Source organism: Odocoileus virginianus, chromosome 11 (assembly GCF_023699985.2).
Source record: "Odocoileus virginianus isolate 20LAN1187 ecotype Illinois chromosome 11, Ovbor_1.2, whole genome shotgun sequence".
Classification (NCBI taxonomy): domain Eukaryota; kingdom Metazoa; phylum Chordata; class Mammalia; order Artiodactyla; family Cervidae; genus Odocoileus; species Odocoileus virginianus.
In genome coordinates this window covers 50,022,182-50,036,294 of record NC_069684.1, presented here as the reverse complement: position 1 = coordinate 50,036,294, position 14,113 = coordinate 50,022,182, and positions in this window count along the sequence as shown.

Here is a 14,113-nt window from a genome sequence, read left to right as displayed (position 1 = left end):
ACTCTCTAGTTGCGGCATGGGTATAGTTGCTCTCCAGCGTGTGGGCTCTTAGTTTCCCAACCAGGGATCAAACCTGCATCCCCTGCATTGCAAGGTGAATCCTTAACCACTGGACCACCAGGGAAGTCCCCACTGTGCACATTTTAAACTGGTAATCATTTGAGAAATTTTAGAAGAGAAAGTAAACCGAGGATGCTTCCAGGCATATATGCATTACAAGGTGACTGTGAGAGGACAGTAATTTGGGGCCAGTGATCAGAGTAACAATAACTGTACTGACCTCACAAGTTTGTCATGAGAAATAAATGCAGTAATATGGAAGCTGCTTAGCACAACCTAAGGGGAAATCCATCAGTATTACTATTAGCTTTGGAGATACTGTCTCACTACCTGCACTGCAAGGAAAGAGTACACACTAGACATACTTAGCTGAAACGATGGGAAAATTTGAGCAGAAAATCTTCACTGAAGGCTTAGTTGGAGGAGGGGATGTTTAAGTTTCTCTTCCCCGAAAGCTCTGGCCCAGGGGTGTAGACAGCCTCTCCCCACCCGGGAGAGAAACCCTACCTCACTGTGGCTAGGTTAGCAGAAGGCTGGCCTCCTAGGAATGGAGGCTGTCATGGCCTTTTGGTCCTTGAATAGTTCAAAGCATTTCTGGAAGCTATGCTAGTGGGGCAGGGAACGCTTGTTGAAACCTGAAATAGCCCTCCCAGGGCTGATGGCCAACAGCTGCAGCCACGGCAGGTGCTGTGTCCCACGTCACTGCACCTGACCCCAGGCTCGGGGATCCCTGACAAGTGGTCATGAGCGCCTCGCGGTTCTCATCCGTCTGGAAGCCAGTGAGAGGCGAAAGGGAGCCAGATTCTGGTCCCCAAAACTGGCACCCTCCAGTCACATCTGCCTCCAGTGATCTCTCTCCTTGCCATGGATTTCCAGGCTTTGGAGCTACACGAGGAATACTGTATCCTTTCACCCTGTTTTCAGGACAATTTTCTTTCACTGTGAAGTTCAGGTAAATTTCTCATCAAAGTAGAATTTTATACCTGGTGCTATCTGAATATGGTTTTGAACACTGAATATGGTTTGAGCAGGAATAATGATGCAAACTGCCACTTATAAAGGATCTACCGTATGCCTCCAAGAACTGTGCTGCTGCTGCTGCTAAGTCGCTTCAGTCGTGTCCGACTCTGTGCAACCCCATAGACGGCAGCCCACCAGGCTCACCCATCCCCGGGATTCTCCAGGCAAGAACACTGGAGTGGGCTGCCATTTCCTTCTCCAATGCATGAAAGTGAAAAGTGAAAGTGAAGTCGCTCAGTCATGTCCGACTCCCAGCGACCCCATGGACTGCAGCCTACCAGGCTCCTCCGTCCATGGGATTTTCCAGGCAAGAGTACTGGAGTGGGGTGCCATTGCCTTCTCTGCCAAGTACTGTGGTGCTGCATATATATCTCAATCTTGCAAGTTTTACCTCCAATATTAAGGTAACATAGCTAATTAGTGGCTAAGGTAGAACAAACTCATCTTTCACCTCTGTAGAAGGCTTTATAAGGAGTCTTTTTTCTCCTTTAATGGTTTATAAACTTCTCTGGTTATACAATAATATATGTTTCTATTAGGAAATTCAGAAAATATGAGATGTATTAAAAAGGAGTAATTCTACTACCCCATGTAACTACTGTTAAAGTTTTTTTCTGTTTTTCTGTATATATATTTATAGTATTTCCCCTTTTCCAAACTGGGATCTTCAAACTTTTTAGACTTTCCAAAGATTTTTAAGTTTCCTTGAAATACCAGGAAGCCTGTTTCACCCAGGGAAGCAACTGTGGACTTCTGAAGTTCAAATGTAGTTCAGAAAACTGACCACACAGTTTCCAAGAGGTGACTAAAGTTGGCAAAATGCCTTTTTCCACCCTGATAGAGGCTTTAAGTGCCTGGTCATTTGTTTTTCTGGCAGCAGGACCATTCTTCACCGTAACCAATGGCTACTAGTGTCATTAGAAGTTCTTCAACATTTTTAGGCCTTAATCATGCTCCAGATGTTACAGAAATTTAGTGACTGAAAATGAACATACATTCAAGTCTTCAGCTGCTTCTTCAAGGTCATTGGGATTTCAGCTTCAGTCTCTTAATTTGGAGTTTCAGCCAGACCCCTTCACGGGGATTTCACCCTCATTATAAGCCAAGGAGACTTCCTTTTAGATATATTTGAGTATTTTGTATTTTCAGTTGGCTGCCCCAGTAGTGTATGTGTTCCTTTAAAACATCTCTCCTTTGACAGACAGCCCATCCTGGGGGGTCCTTTTGTGGCTATGAGAGGTTATACTGAGTTTTAATTCTATCTTTGCCCCTAAGAGACCAACCAGTAGCACTCTTCCTATGCTGTCTGATCAAATAGAGCTATTTTTAGTAAAGGCTGCTTTGCTTGGAAGACAGCTTATAATCTTAAAAAAGCTCTTTACACTGTAGGCATATGGGTTTCTTGACAGTGTGTGTCTAGAGTGGGAAAGTCCTCGCTGCCCAGAAGACTACCTTTGAATTCACCCTTTCTGCTCCTATATGTCTGTAAAGATAAATGAATTGCTTTGGTGCTAAATATGGTAACTGTCGCATCTGTCACTTGTGACAACCACTTCCTGAACTTCATCCCTGAATGCTGTACACACCATTTTTATTGGTTCTCACCAGAGCTCGATGGTGCCACAGGAAGCGATCAGCAGACAGCAGTAGCAGCTGTACCTTCCCATGACTTTTTCATGCTGCTTTATAAAACTCGTCCACTATTTTTACATATTCACTTAACAAACGGAACACACGATCTATTTGACTGGGGACTTGTTGGATAAATATGGAAAAAATGTGGGAACTATGTCATGAACCACAATGGGTTTGCGTTCTGTGTAATTTGAAGACAAGATTCCTTTGCTGTGTGTCACTTACCTCCTATATTACCACTGTCGCCCAATATTTCGTAACCATCAACTCTTTGCCAGTGCCCACATGCAAAGACGGGTTTGTATTAAAAAATAAATGAGAACAGCACATTCTGATGTGGTGTAGTATATCAGCATTTTCCACCGAAGCCTTGCTGCCTGCCCTTCCCCTTTTAAGAAACAAAGGATCCAAAGCAGAGCGACTTATCCTGTTACAGCTCCCGGTGAGAAGGGTGATGAGATGTCAGAAAGAAAAAGAAAAGCCTTTTTCATTTGAAATATCTAAATGTCCAAAGATGGGAACAGCCACAGCGGGGAGAATACTGTGCAATGCCGTTTGATCTGATTCTGTGGACCATCCATGTCCAATTGGAAAGCTCAATTATTTTCAATTGCAAGAATCAAAAAACCAGACTCCTAGCAGCTTCATCATATAGAGCTTTATTTTTCTCACAGAACCAGGTGGGACCAAAAGTGGGCTGTGCAGGCCAAGTCATCCCAGACCCAGATTTTGCTTTCTGCTCCACCAAACTTACCAGATGTTGGATTTCTTCCATGTACTTTCTCTGGGACTCATTTTTAATGTAGGATGAAGGGGACAGAGCCATACTAGCTGGATGGTCTCCTTCTACCTGGAAAATCAGCAGATCTCTGGTGTCTTCTCATTGGCCAGAACAGAGTCACGTGGTCACTCTCAGGCTTGGAAAATGAGTTTTAGCTGGGAGCACGGCTGATTTGACCTACAGTGTGATTGTGTTAGTGCAGAAGAGCAAGGAATGGGTGTTGTTTAGTCGTGTACCTCACACAGCTGCTTTCCTTAAGATCTTCTTTAGAGGGTAGCGTGGCTGAGGAAGGGCCCAGAGATAGGACATACTGACCTCTTTGGAGATGTGACTGTCCCCGTGTCATGTTCTTCTAGGCAAAGGCATCACAGTAACACTCCCTATGTAAGAACAGCCCCAAACGTTTTGTTCATATGTGAAATTTGGTAATTTCAATGACCAAATTCAATGGTAATTCCCCATTGCAATTCTTACAAAAACTCACCGTATTTAAATTAATAGAAAAGTAAGAGTGTTCTTTTTAGGGACTTCCCTGTGGTTCAGTGGTTGAGACTCCATGCTCCCAATGCAGGGGAGCATGGGTTTGATCCCTGGGCGGGGAACTAAGATCCCAAATGGCACAGCCATAAGTAGAAAAAAGAAAGAAAACTGTTCTTTTTAAAAGGTTAATCTGACCATTTTATCACCCTGCTTAAAACTCTTCTAGAGCTTAGAGCTCTTAAGATTTATAAAACCCATAGCTTGACTTACAGGACACAGTCTCTCTATTTCTGCAGCCTCCTATGTCTCTCTGCCTCAGGACCCTTGCATGCTCATTCTTCTGCCCAGAAGCCTTTTCCCCCCACTATGAGCTTAGCACCCTCTGCTCACTGCTCTGCTCTAAGATTGAAGTCTCTGGAGAAACATTCCCTAACCTGTCAGGCTAGCTTGGGACACTCTGATATGAACTCCAAGCATTTAATTTTCTTCTTAGCATTTATCTAAAAAACCAATGAATTGGGACTTTCCTGGTGGTCCAGTGGCTAAGAATCTGCATGCCAATTCCAGGGGGCACCAGTTCTGTCCCTGGTCCAGGAAGATCCCGCATGCTTCAGGGCGACTAAGTCCATGAGCCACAACAATTGCAGCCCACATGCCCTAGAGCCCATGCTCTCCAATAAGAAAAACCACTGTAATGAGAAGCCCGCACACCGCAACTAGAGAGAAGCCCCTGCTCACCGCAATTAGACAAAGCTTGCACGCAGCGATGAAGACCCAGTGCCGCCAAAAATAAATAAAAATTTTAAACTAATTAATTTGGAGTGAGTTGTTCCAAGTTTGCTTCCCCTGCTAGAATGTTATCTTTGAGAAGGCCCTAATGTTCTTATTTACTTCACTTGGTTTATTGCCTGCTGTGTAGTAAGCATTTAACAAATATAACTGAATGAATGAGATGAAATTCTAAAAGCATGAAACTGAATTTCCTGATAATATGTACTTGTGCTACTCAAAATATAGTCCTCAAACTGGCGCTAATCTGCAAGTTGTTCCTTGTTAATCTGCCACAACTATAGAAATTAAAAGTCAGTGTTTAGAAACTTTTATAGCAATTTAAAAAATGTTGTCACTCAATGGTTTGAAAATTTTAAAAAAATAAAGCTTGTCCTTCAACACAGATGGTTTGAGAAGCTCTGTTATAGGTTATACTACAAACTGTCATTACACTAGTAAAAAGGCAAGCATTTCTAAAGTTGGAAGCAGACTGCATAAAATAGATAACCAACAAGGACCTACTGTCTAGCACAGGAAACTACATTCAATACCTTGTTATAACCTATAAGGGAAAAGAATCTGAAATAAAAAGATATGTATATAGATTTGAATTGCTTTGCCATATACCTGAAACTAACACAACATTGTAAATCAACTATACTTCACCTTAAAAAAATATATAAGATAAGACAAAGCCACAGGAGCTCCACAGCCTATGCCAGCAGCCATCAAGTAGGCAGATCAGTGTGAATTGCCAGAAAGAGGAAGGCCATACAGCCCCACCTCCACCTCCTAAGAGAAACCCTGTCTCCCTAACATCACAGAAAGTTATTTAATTTGAACACAGTCTTTCATCATTTGTGCCTCAGTTTCCTCGTGTGAAAATGGGGATAATGACAGAATCTACTTCACGGGGTTGCTGTGAAAGACTAAACTGTGCAATTATATGCCAAGAATTTGGAGTCACTTTCATGAGTATCTGATATTATTATTACTTGCAATACATAAGGAAGCCATTTTGAAAAAAAAAAAAGGAGATTTCTTAAAAATAAAACCCAGTTTGGATTAAAATAACACTTGGGATATGAAAGCACACTGAACAGAGATTGATATCAAACACTGAGAACAGCCCACTGGGAGGATGTGAGGCTGTGTGTGCCTGAGGCAGGCTGAGACCGGGCTCTGACCTCGGATCAAGGAAAATATTTGCACAGTGGAGCTGGCATATTCGTGCATGGTTCCTATACAGGAAAACGTGCAAATGGAACAGTCAGGGAGGAGGGATGAGTTTATGTTTTTTACTCTAATATTCTGCTCCAACTCAGGGTGGATGAATTATATTATGAGGCTGCAGTCTCTTAGTTGAAGGCTTTAGAGTAAAATGCAAGTACATTTGATAGGTTACATTTTAAGCTCTCATCAGTCATTTACACTTTAGTATGAAATAAAAATCTGAATGGACCTTGGATGGGAGCCCTTTGCTCATGTCTTACCCTAATCTGGCCCTTACTCCCATCAGCAAATCCTGCCCATTACCCACCGTGTAGCCTTGCTCAGTGCTTAAATTTAAACACATCCAGCCTTACTGTTCTCCCACTTTCCTGATAGGAGATACAGGCTGTGCCACAAAATTGAGCCCTTGTTTGTTTATATTCTGCCATGCACTGTTCCATGCTGTTTTAAGGCATTTATCTTAATCGAATCTCCAAGTTCAGGGATGACGTCTTACACTTTGGGTTGCCCCTCCTCCCTCAGAACAGGGCTGCACACAAAATGTGTGCTTGTTAAGTCACATTGGTCATGTCCCACTCCTTGCTATCCCGTGGACCGTAGCCCACCACGCTCCTCTGTACATGGAATTTTCCAGGCAAGAATACTGGAGTGTATTGTCATTTCCTCCTCTAGGAGATCTTCTTGACCCAGGGATCGAACTTGTGTCTCTTACATCTCCCGCACTGGCAGGCAGAGTCTTTATCACTAGCATCACCTGGATGGTCCTCCATAAACTCTTGTTGGATCACAAGGAAGGTGAGGTAGAAAACCTGGGACATCTGTGTCAGTAGAGTGTAGGGTAAGCCTTGGATCTGCAGCTGCACAAGGTAGTTGTGACCTTAAAGAGCATTTTCAGTGGGAGCTGAAGTGGGGGGCTAGGAGAAAGGAGCACAAGGATGGTGAGTACAATGGAGGCAAGATGTGTAACAGAAAGTCATTTTTTTTCCTGTGTCTTTTTTGCTGCCTCCTTTCTCTTTATTTTTTTTTCTTTCAGTTTTATTGTGATACAGTTGACCTATAGCACTATATAAGTTTAATGTATACAGTATAATGACTTGAATTATAATATTGTGAAATGATTGCCACAGTTATCCGTCATCTCATATAGATACAAATTTCCCCTGGTAATTAGAACTTTTAGGATTTACTCTCTTAGCAACTTTCAAATATACCATATGGCAGTGTTAACTATAGTCATCATGTTGTACATTACGTAGTACTTATGACTGTAAGTTCTCTTTTGATCACCTTCTTCCAATTCCCCCACCTCCTGCTTCTGGTAACCACAATGTGATCTCTTTTTATGAGCTTGGGTCTTTTGAAATTCCATATATAAGAGACAGCACACACTATTTGTCTTTCTCTGGCTTACCTCACCTAGCACAGTACCTTTGCAATCTATTCATGTTGTACCTAATGTCAAGTTTTCATTCTGTTTTATGACTGAATAATATTCCATTGTACATATACATGACAGCTTCTTTATCCATTTGTCCACTGATGGACACTTCAGTTGTTTCCATATCCTGGCTGTTATAAATAATGCTACAGTGAACATGAGGGTGCCAATATTTTTTCAAATTGTGTTTTCATTTTCTTTGGATAAATGCCCAGAAGTGGAATTGCTGATGATCAAAATTTTATTTTCAGTTAAAATTCAAAATTTTTAATTTTTTGAGAAACTTTCATACTGTTTTACATGGTGACTGCCCCAACTTACATTCTCATCGACAGTGCACAAGTGTTCCTGTTTCTCCTCACCAACACCTGTTGTTTCTTTTTGATAATAGAAAGCCCCTTTTAAAAAGAGTTCGTCAGTAAAGGTGATTGGAGGAGACCCAAAACAGGGATGTTTTCAAAAGAAAAAACACCAGGAAGGAGCGAAACCACAGAGAAGGAGCATTTGTAGGTGAAGAGATAGGGAGAGTGGGCGAATTACAGTCCCCAAAAGGTAAGGAATCAAGGGTCTCAATAGAGGGGTTCATTTTGATTAAAACAAGCGACTCCTGTTCTTCTGAGACAGAAGGGAAGGAAAAGTGGGTAAGTGAGGACATAGAAAAACTAAGAGGTGGAAAAGCAAATGGATGAGGGAAGGAGCTGGCAGACTTGATCTTCTTAAAAAATAGAGGATCAACAGTTAGGACATGGAAGCAACCTAGGTGTCCATCAGCAGATGAATGGAAAAGGAAATTGCAGTATTTTTACATGATGGAATATTACACAGCTATAAAAAGGAATGCATTTGAGTCAGTTCTAATGAGGTAGATGAACCTAGAGACTATTATACAGAGTGAAGTAAGTCAGAAAGAGAAACAAAAATACCATATATTAATGCATATATATGGAATCTAGAAAGATGGTACTGATGATCCTACATTCGGGGCAGCAAAGGAGACACAGGCGTAAAGAACAGACTTTTGGGCTCAGTGGGAGGAGAGGGTGAGATGATCTGAGAGAATTGCATTGAAACATTTATATATATTACCATATGTAAAATAGACAACTAGTGCCAGTTTGAAGTATGATGCAGGGCACCGGAAACCAGTGCTCTGTGACAACGAGGAGGGAAGAGGTGGGGAGGGAGGTGGAAGGAGGGTCCAGGATGGAGGGGACACATGTGTGCCTGTGGCCAATTCATACTGATACTGATGGCTTTTTCATAATGCAAAATCCACCACAATATTGTAATTATTCTCCAATTAAAATAAAAGTTTAGAAAAAAATAGAGGATCTGGGTTCCCCTCAAGGGAGAGCATCCCACCTCTTCTCACCTTTATCCTACAGTTTGGGACTTTTTAATAGTAGAAAGAATGTTGGAGCGGGTGCTGAAATGTCAGCAAAGAGGGGTTTTAAGTGTTTACTCAGCGACTCTGAGGACCCTGCTTTAACTGGCCAACAGAGGTATGCGTCAGACCCAGTGGGTCCCTAATCCATCCGGCAGTTATGTGTCTGGTATCTATCTTCTGCTGGCCTTACTTAAATCTTTAGGGATACAGCTGTGAGCAAGGAGATTCCACTCTCTTCTCAAGGAGTTTGTAGACTGGAAGGGAGACAGATGAGCAAATAGGTAGTTTGTGGATATAACGTGGGGAGTGTTACAATGGGGGTCAATATGGAGACTGTGTGGAGATAACTCCAGTCTTAATAGAGAACTGGCACTAGTGGTAAAGAATCCACCTGCAAATGCAGGAGATGCAAGAAATTCGGGTTCGATCCCTGTGTTGGGAAGATCCCCTGGAGAAGAAAATGGCAACCCATTCCATCATTCTTGCCTGGAAAATCCCATGGACAGCAGAACCTTTCGTGCTATAGTCCATAGGGTTGCAAAGAGTTGGACATGACTAAGCACACACATGCAAAGGCTATAAAGATTCTTCCAGCCATGGTGAGTGGCAGGATCAAAGACCCAAAGGCAAGAAAGAACCCCACAGTTTTGGAAACTGAAAGTGGAACTGAGTGTGCCTGGAGGGAAGAGAAGATGAACAGAGTGGAAATGTCAGGGTAGTGGGAGGAGCCAGATCACGAGGAGCCCAAACTATCCCACCAGGGTCCATCCAACATGCTCCAGAGTCTGGTTTTATCCTGCAAGGAGGGAGGGAGTTTGGAAACAGAGGCCAGTTAAGAAAGTAATGACCATGAAAATGAAAAAAATGAATAGCTTTGAGGGATTTATAGGAGGACTAATTGACAAGGCTTGTTGATTGATTGGATAAGGGAGAAATGAAGAAAGATTCTCAAGTTTCTAGCTTGGACAACTAAGAGTGATGTCACTCACTCAAAGAGGAAACAGTAGGCAAAACTAGTTTGTGGGGAATGATGATAAGCTTGTTTTTGAACACATGGACTTTGAAAGGCCTATGGGAAATGCAAGTAGAGAAGGCAATGCAGAGTATGTGCATCTGGAGGTCTGGGCTAGAGGCACTAAATTATTGGTCCTCAGCATCGGACGGTAAAGAAAGTCACAGAGTCACTGGGCTGAACCAAGGGAGAGAGGAGAATAAGAAGAGAAGCAGGTTGAGACTAAAATAGGAGAGAATCTAACCACTTAGGGGAGGGCAGAGGCTGAAGGACCCGCAGAAGAGGAACTCACACAGGAGACCGACGAGGGAAAATAGGAGGAAAGTAGGAGGCAAAGCTGGGAGAGTGTGAGGTTATGGAGTTCCAGGGAAGAAAAGGCATTTCAAGGAAGGGACAATCAACGGTGTTAGAAGCTGCGGAGAAGTCGAGGAAGAAAAGACTCAAGACTGTCTGTTGGATCTTGCAGCCACATGATGATTTTAGTGATCTTGGTAAGACTGGCTTGGAAGAGTGGTAGGTGGATTCAGAAAAAAAAATGGAGGAAGGAAAGACAGTGAGAGGGGATCACTGTTTAAAGAAGGTTAAGTAGAGGAGAAAATAGAATGACAGATGGAGGGGCATGTGGGGTCAAGGAAAGTTTTTAATTTCATTGTCATTTAAAAAAACTGAGATAAATTGAGTTTTAAAAAAATGCTGATGGATAGGAGCCTGTATAAGAAACACGGAAGAAGTAGAGAGAGTGAATAACTGATAGAAAAGCAGTTCCTGAGGAGGCAGGATGGGATAGAACTCAGAACAACGAGGAGGGCCCTGGACTGATGCCCTCTGCTGAGTCTTTTACGACCATTATCTCATTTAATGCCCATAATCATCCAGTAAAATAGGTACTATCATTATCCCGATTTTTAAAGTGGGGACCAGTGTTTCACACAATTTGCCTCACAGCTAGTTAGCAATGGATCTGGGACGTCAGTCTCAACAGGAGTGGAAGAGAAGAAGATGGACTCAGATGCAGGCAGATCTGGTGACGGGAATCCCTGTTTACTGTCTTCTATCTTTATGAATTGGAGGCGGGGGAGGGCCTTGGACGGGCCGGAGAGGAGGGAGAGGTCGCCTGCCTCTGTGAGCTGTGACAGATAAGCAGCGACAAGGCCACGTCTTCCGCAGCTCCTGGAAGCCAGGGAGCAGAAACAGAGGCAGCGGCCACACAGGAGTGGTTCTCGCTTGTCTCTCTCTCTTCACCTTTCAGACCCGAGGGAGGGCTGCCTTGGAGGTGTACTAGCCGGACCGCCAATGTAGAGAGAAAGGGGCAGGAATCTCTGGTTACCTGCCAAGGCATGTCAGAACAATAGTCCTGCCAGGTCCTGGAAAATCATGGTGCAACGCCCATGTCATTACCATCCCTATAATTTTTCACTGGCTTTTGGAGAAACTTCCATTTTCTTGCTCCAACTTTAATTTTGAGCAACTTTCATTTCCATTTCATTTTTGAGGTACTAAGTCTCAGCAACATAACAGTTTTTAATTCTCAGATGTTTCATTCATTTCATCATTCATTTATTCATTCCACAAATATTGATCGAAAGTCAGACTGTGTTTAGTTGCTCAGTTGTGTTGTTCTTTGCCACCCCATGGACTGTAGCCCACTGGGCACCGCTGTCCACGGGGATTCTCCAGGCAAGAATACTATCCCTTCTCCAGGGGAATCTTCTTGGCCCAGGAATCAAATGGGGTCTTCTGCATTGCAGACAGATTCTTTCCCAGTTGAGCAAACAGGGAAACAATGGTGGCGAACACATCCATTTTCCCTGTCCTCCAAAGCCAGGGAAACAAATCTATTCTAACCAGAGTGTAAGTGCCACAAGATCAGGGATTGACTATTTTGCTCACTGCTGCATTCCTACTGCTGGTAACAGTGCCTGGCAAGCAATAGATAATCAACAAATAGGTTTTGGATTCAGAAACACTTTTAACTGTGAAGTAAAAGAAGTTGAAGCTTAAGCCCCTTGCTTGCACTGGTCCCTTTCAAGGCTCTGGGAGGGACCCTACTATGTGCTTTTGTGGTTATATGTTTTTATTAAAGTTACCAAAGAAAGATATTTTAACTACTTAAGACCTATTTCTACTCCAACTTGCCCTCCATCACCTTTCCCTCCTATCAAGGGATATTGGAGTGGCCACAGGCATTTAGGGATTGGGCTAAGAGGAAGCTGTGCTGGGAATACATTTAGTATGGGGGGTAGGGGACACAGTTATATGGTATGCTGTCATTTAAGTATGAAGTTATGGCTAGCTGTCCTAGTATCAGAACATCTTCAAGGAACACTCCCACCAACCACTTTGAAGACTTGCCCAGCATGTCACAAAGGAGCAGAGTCTGATGTGGTGTCACAAAAATGACAGTGCCCTAGGCTCTTGGCACTGGAACTTGTATGTGGTAGAGAAAGAAAGTCTTCCTCAAAGAGGGCTTCTGAAATTGTTTCAGGCCCCTCAAAATGTGGATCTGCCCTTGGCTAGATGAAAAGGTGAATCTAAGTTCTCTTGGGTTGAGAAATAATCAGCTCCTTCTTTACTTGTCTTTAGTTCTTATGGACAATAGAGTTAAGTTCACACCTTATTTTTGGTCCTGGGGAAGACATCAAACCCTGCTAGTAAATGGCTCGTCTTCCTAAATGATGCTCTTGTGAGACTTCTCACCAAAGGGCAGCTAGCTTCCAATCACACCTCTAGAGCTGATATAGCCATCAAGTTCTAATTCCCTATACATAACAACCAAATAAATATTGTCACCGCCAAGTTCTTTGTACCAGTTGCTTTACAAGCAGAATCATTACACCTTAGCTAATGGTTTTATTATTAGACTTCTGGTGGTGGTCATTCATTTGTTTGTTCATTCATTCATTCAATAAATGTATTGAATCTTTACTATGAGTCAGGCATTGGAGGGTAAAACATTAAACAAGACACAGTCCCCTTCTTCAAAGAGCTTTTAGGCTCATGGAGAAGTGAGACATTTAAATAGGCAATGACAATTCAAGATTCATACTAAGATGGGGGCGGTGATGAGCACAGCATTTTCAAAGCACTTGGGTGGAGCATCTAACTCTGGAGGCGAGTCAGGGAAAAGCTTGGAAAAGCTGAGTCAACCCCTTGGCAGGGATGTGGAAGCTCCGGGTGGGGGTTAGGGGAGGGTGAACTGGATCAAAAGTTCCCAAGTCAGGCTGATCATCACATCACCTGGGGCAGCTTCGAGACATCCAGGCCCACCCCAGACCTAGTGACTCAGAATTTCAGTGGGGTGAACCTCAGGAATCTGTCTTTTTAACAACACCACAACCTGGCGGTGTTTTTGATCAGACAGATCTGGTGAAGTGAATGACCTTTGGGACGGTAGGGAGGCATAAAGAGGCCTGCAGGGACAGGGAAGGTCCTATGGTGGAGATTACATGAGACGGAGGAGCTGAGGATGGAGGCAAGCAGAGGGGTCGTTCCAGGCAAGGAAACAAAAGCCTCCTAGATGGACTGTTTGAACAGATCACAGGCCCTTTTAGAGGTCACTCAGGGCAGCTGGCAGTTCGTAAGGCTGCCAGCTAACTCAGACTGTGAAAGCCATTTAACACCCTGACAGAGGGCACAATGCCAGGTGCGTTTTGCAGGAAACAGGTGTGTGAGTACCTGTGTATGAGCAGGAAGGAGAAGCCTCAGGCTGCCCTATGACCCTGCAGGGACATGCCCTCCCCCAAAGTTTGGCCCTAGTCTCGCCTCCAATTCTTCTAGTTTAAGAGATAGTTCCTTGTGTCAATTACCTTAAGACAAAACCAAAAACATTACTTAGATTTAATTCATATTTTGGCTTGGCCAAAAATTTCCTTTGGTTTTAAAGTAAAAATAAAAGACACATTTTTCATTTTCACCAAGAACCTTTATGAACAACCTGTTCACCGTTTTGTTCCACTACCTTCTGCCATTTCTCAGGCAACTTCATAATTTCGTCTTCCCAAAACTTTTTATCTCTTTGAGCAAAAAATTGTTCCAGCTGCCTTTTACAGTCTTCCAGGGAATTGAAATTTTTTCCATTAAGAGAATTTTGTAAAGACTGAAATAAATGGAAATCTGAGGGGGCAATGTCTGGTGAACATGGTGGAGGAATCAGAACTTCCCAGCCAAGATGTAACAGTTTTGCCTGGCCATCAAAGAAATGTGTGATTTTGTGTTATCCTGATGGAAAGTTATGCACTTTCTATTGACAATTTACAGATGCTTTTTGTCGAGTACTGCTTTCAGTTGGTCTAGTTG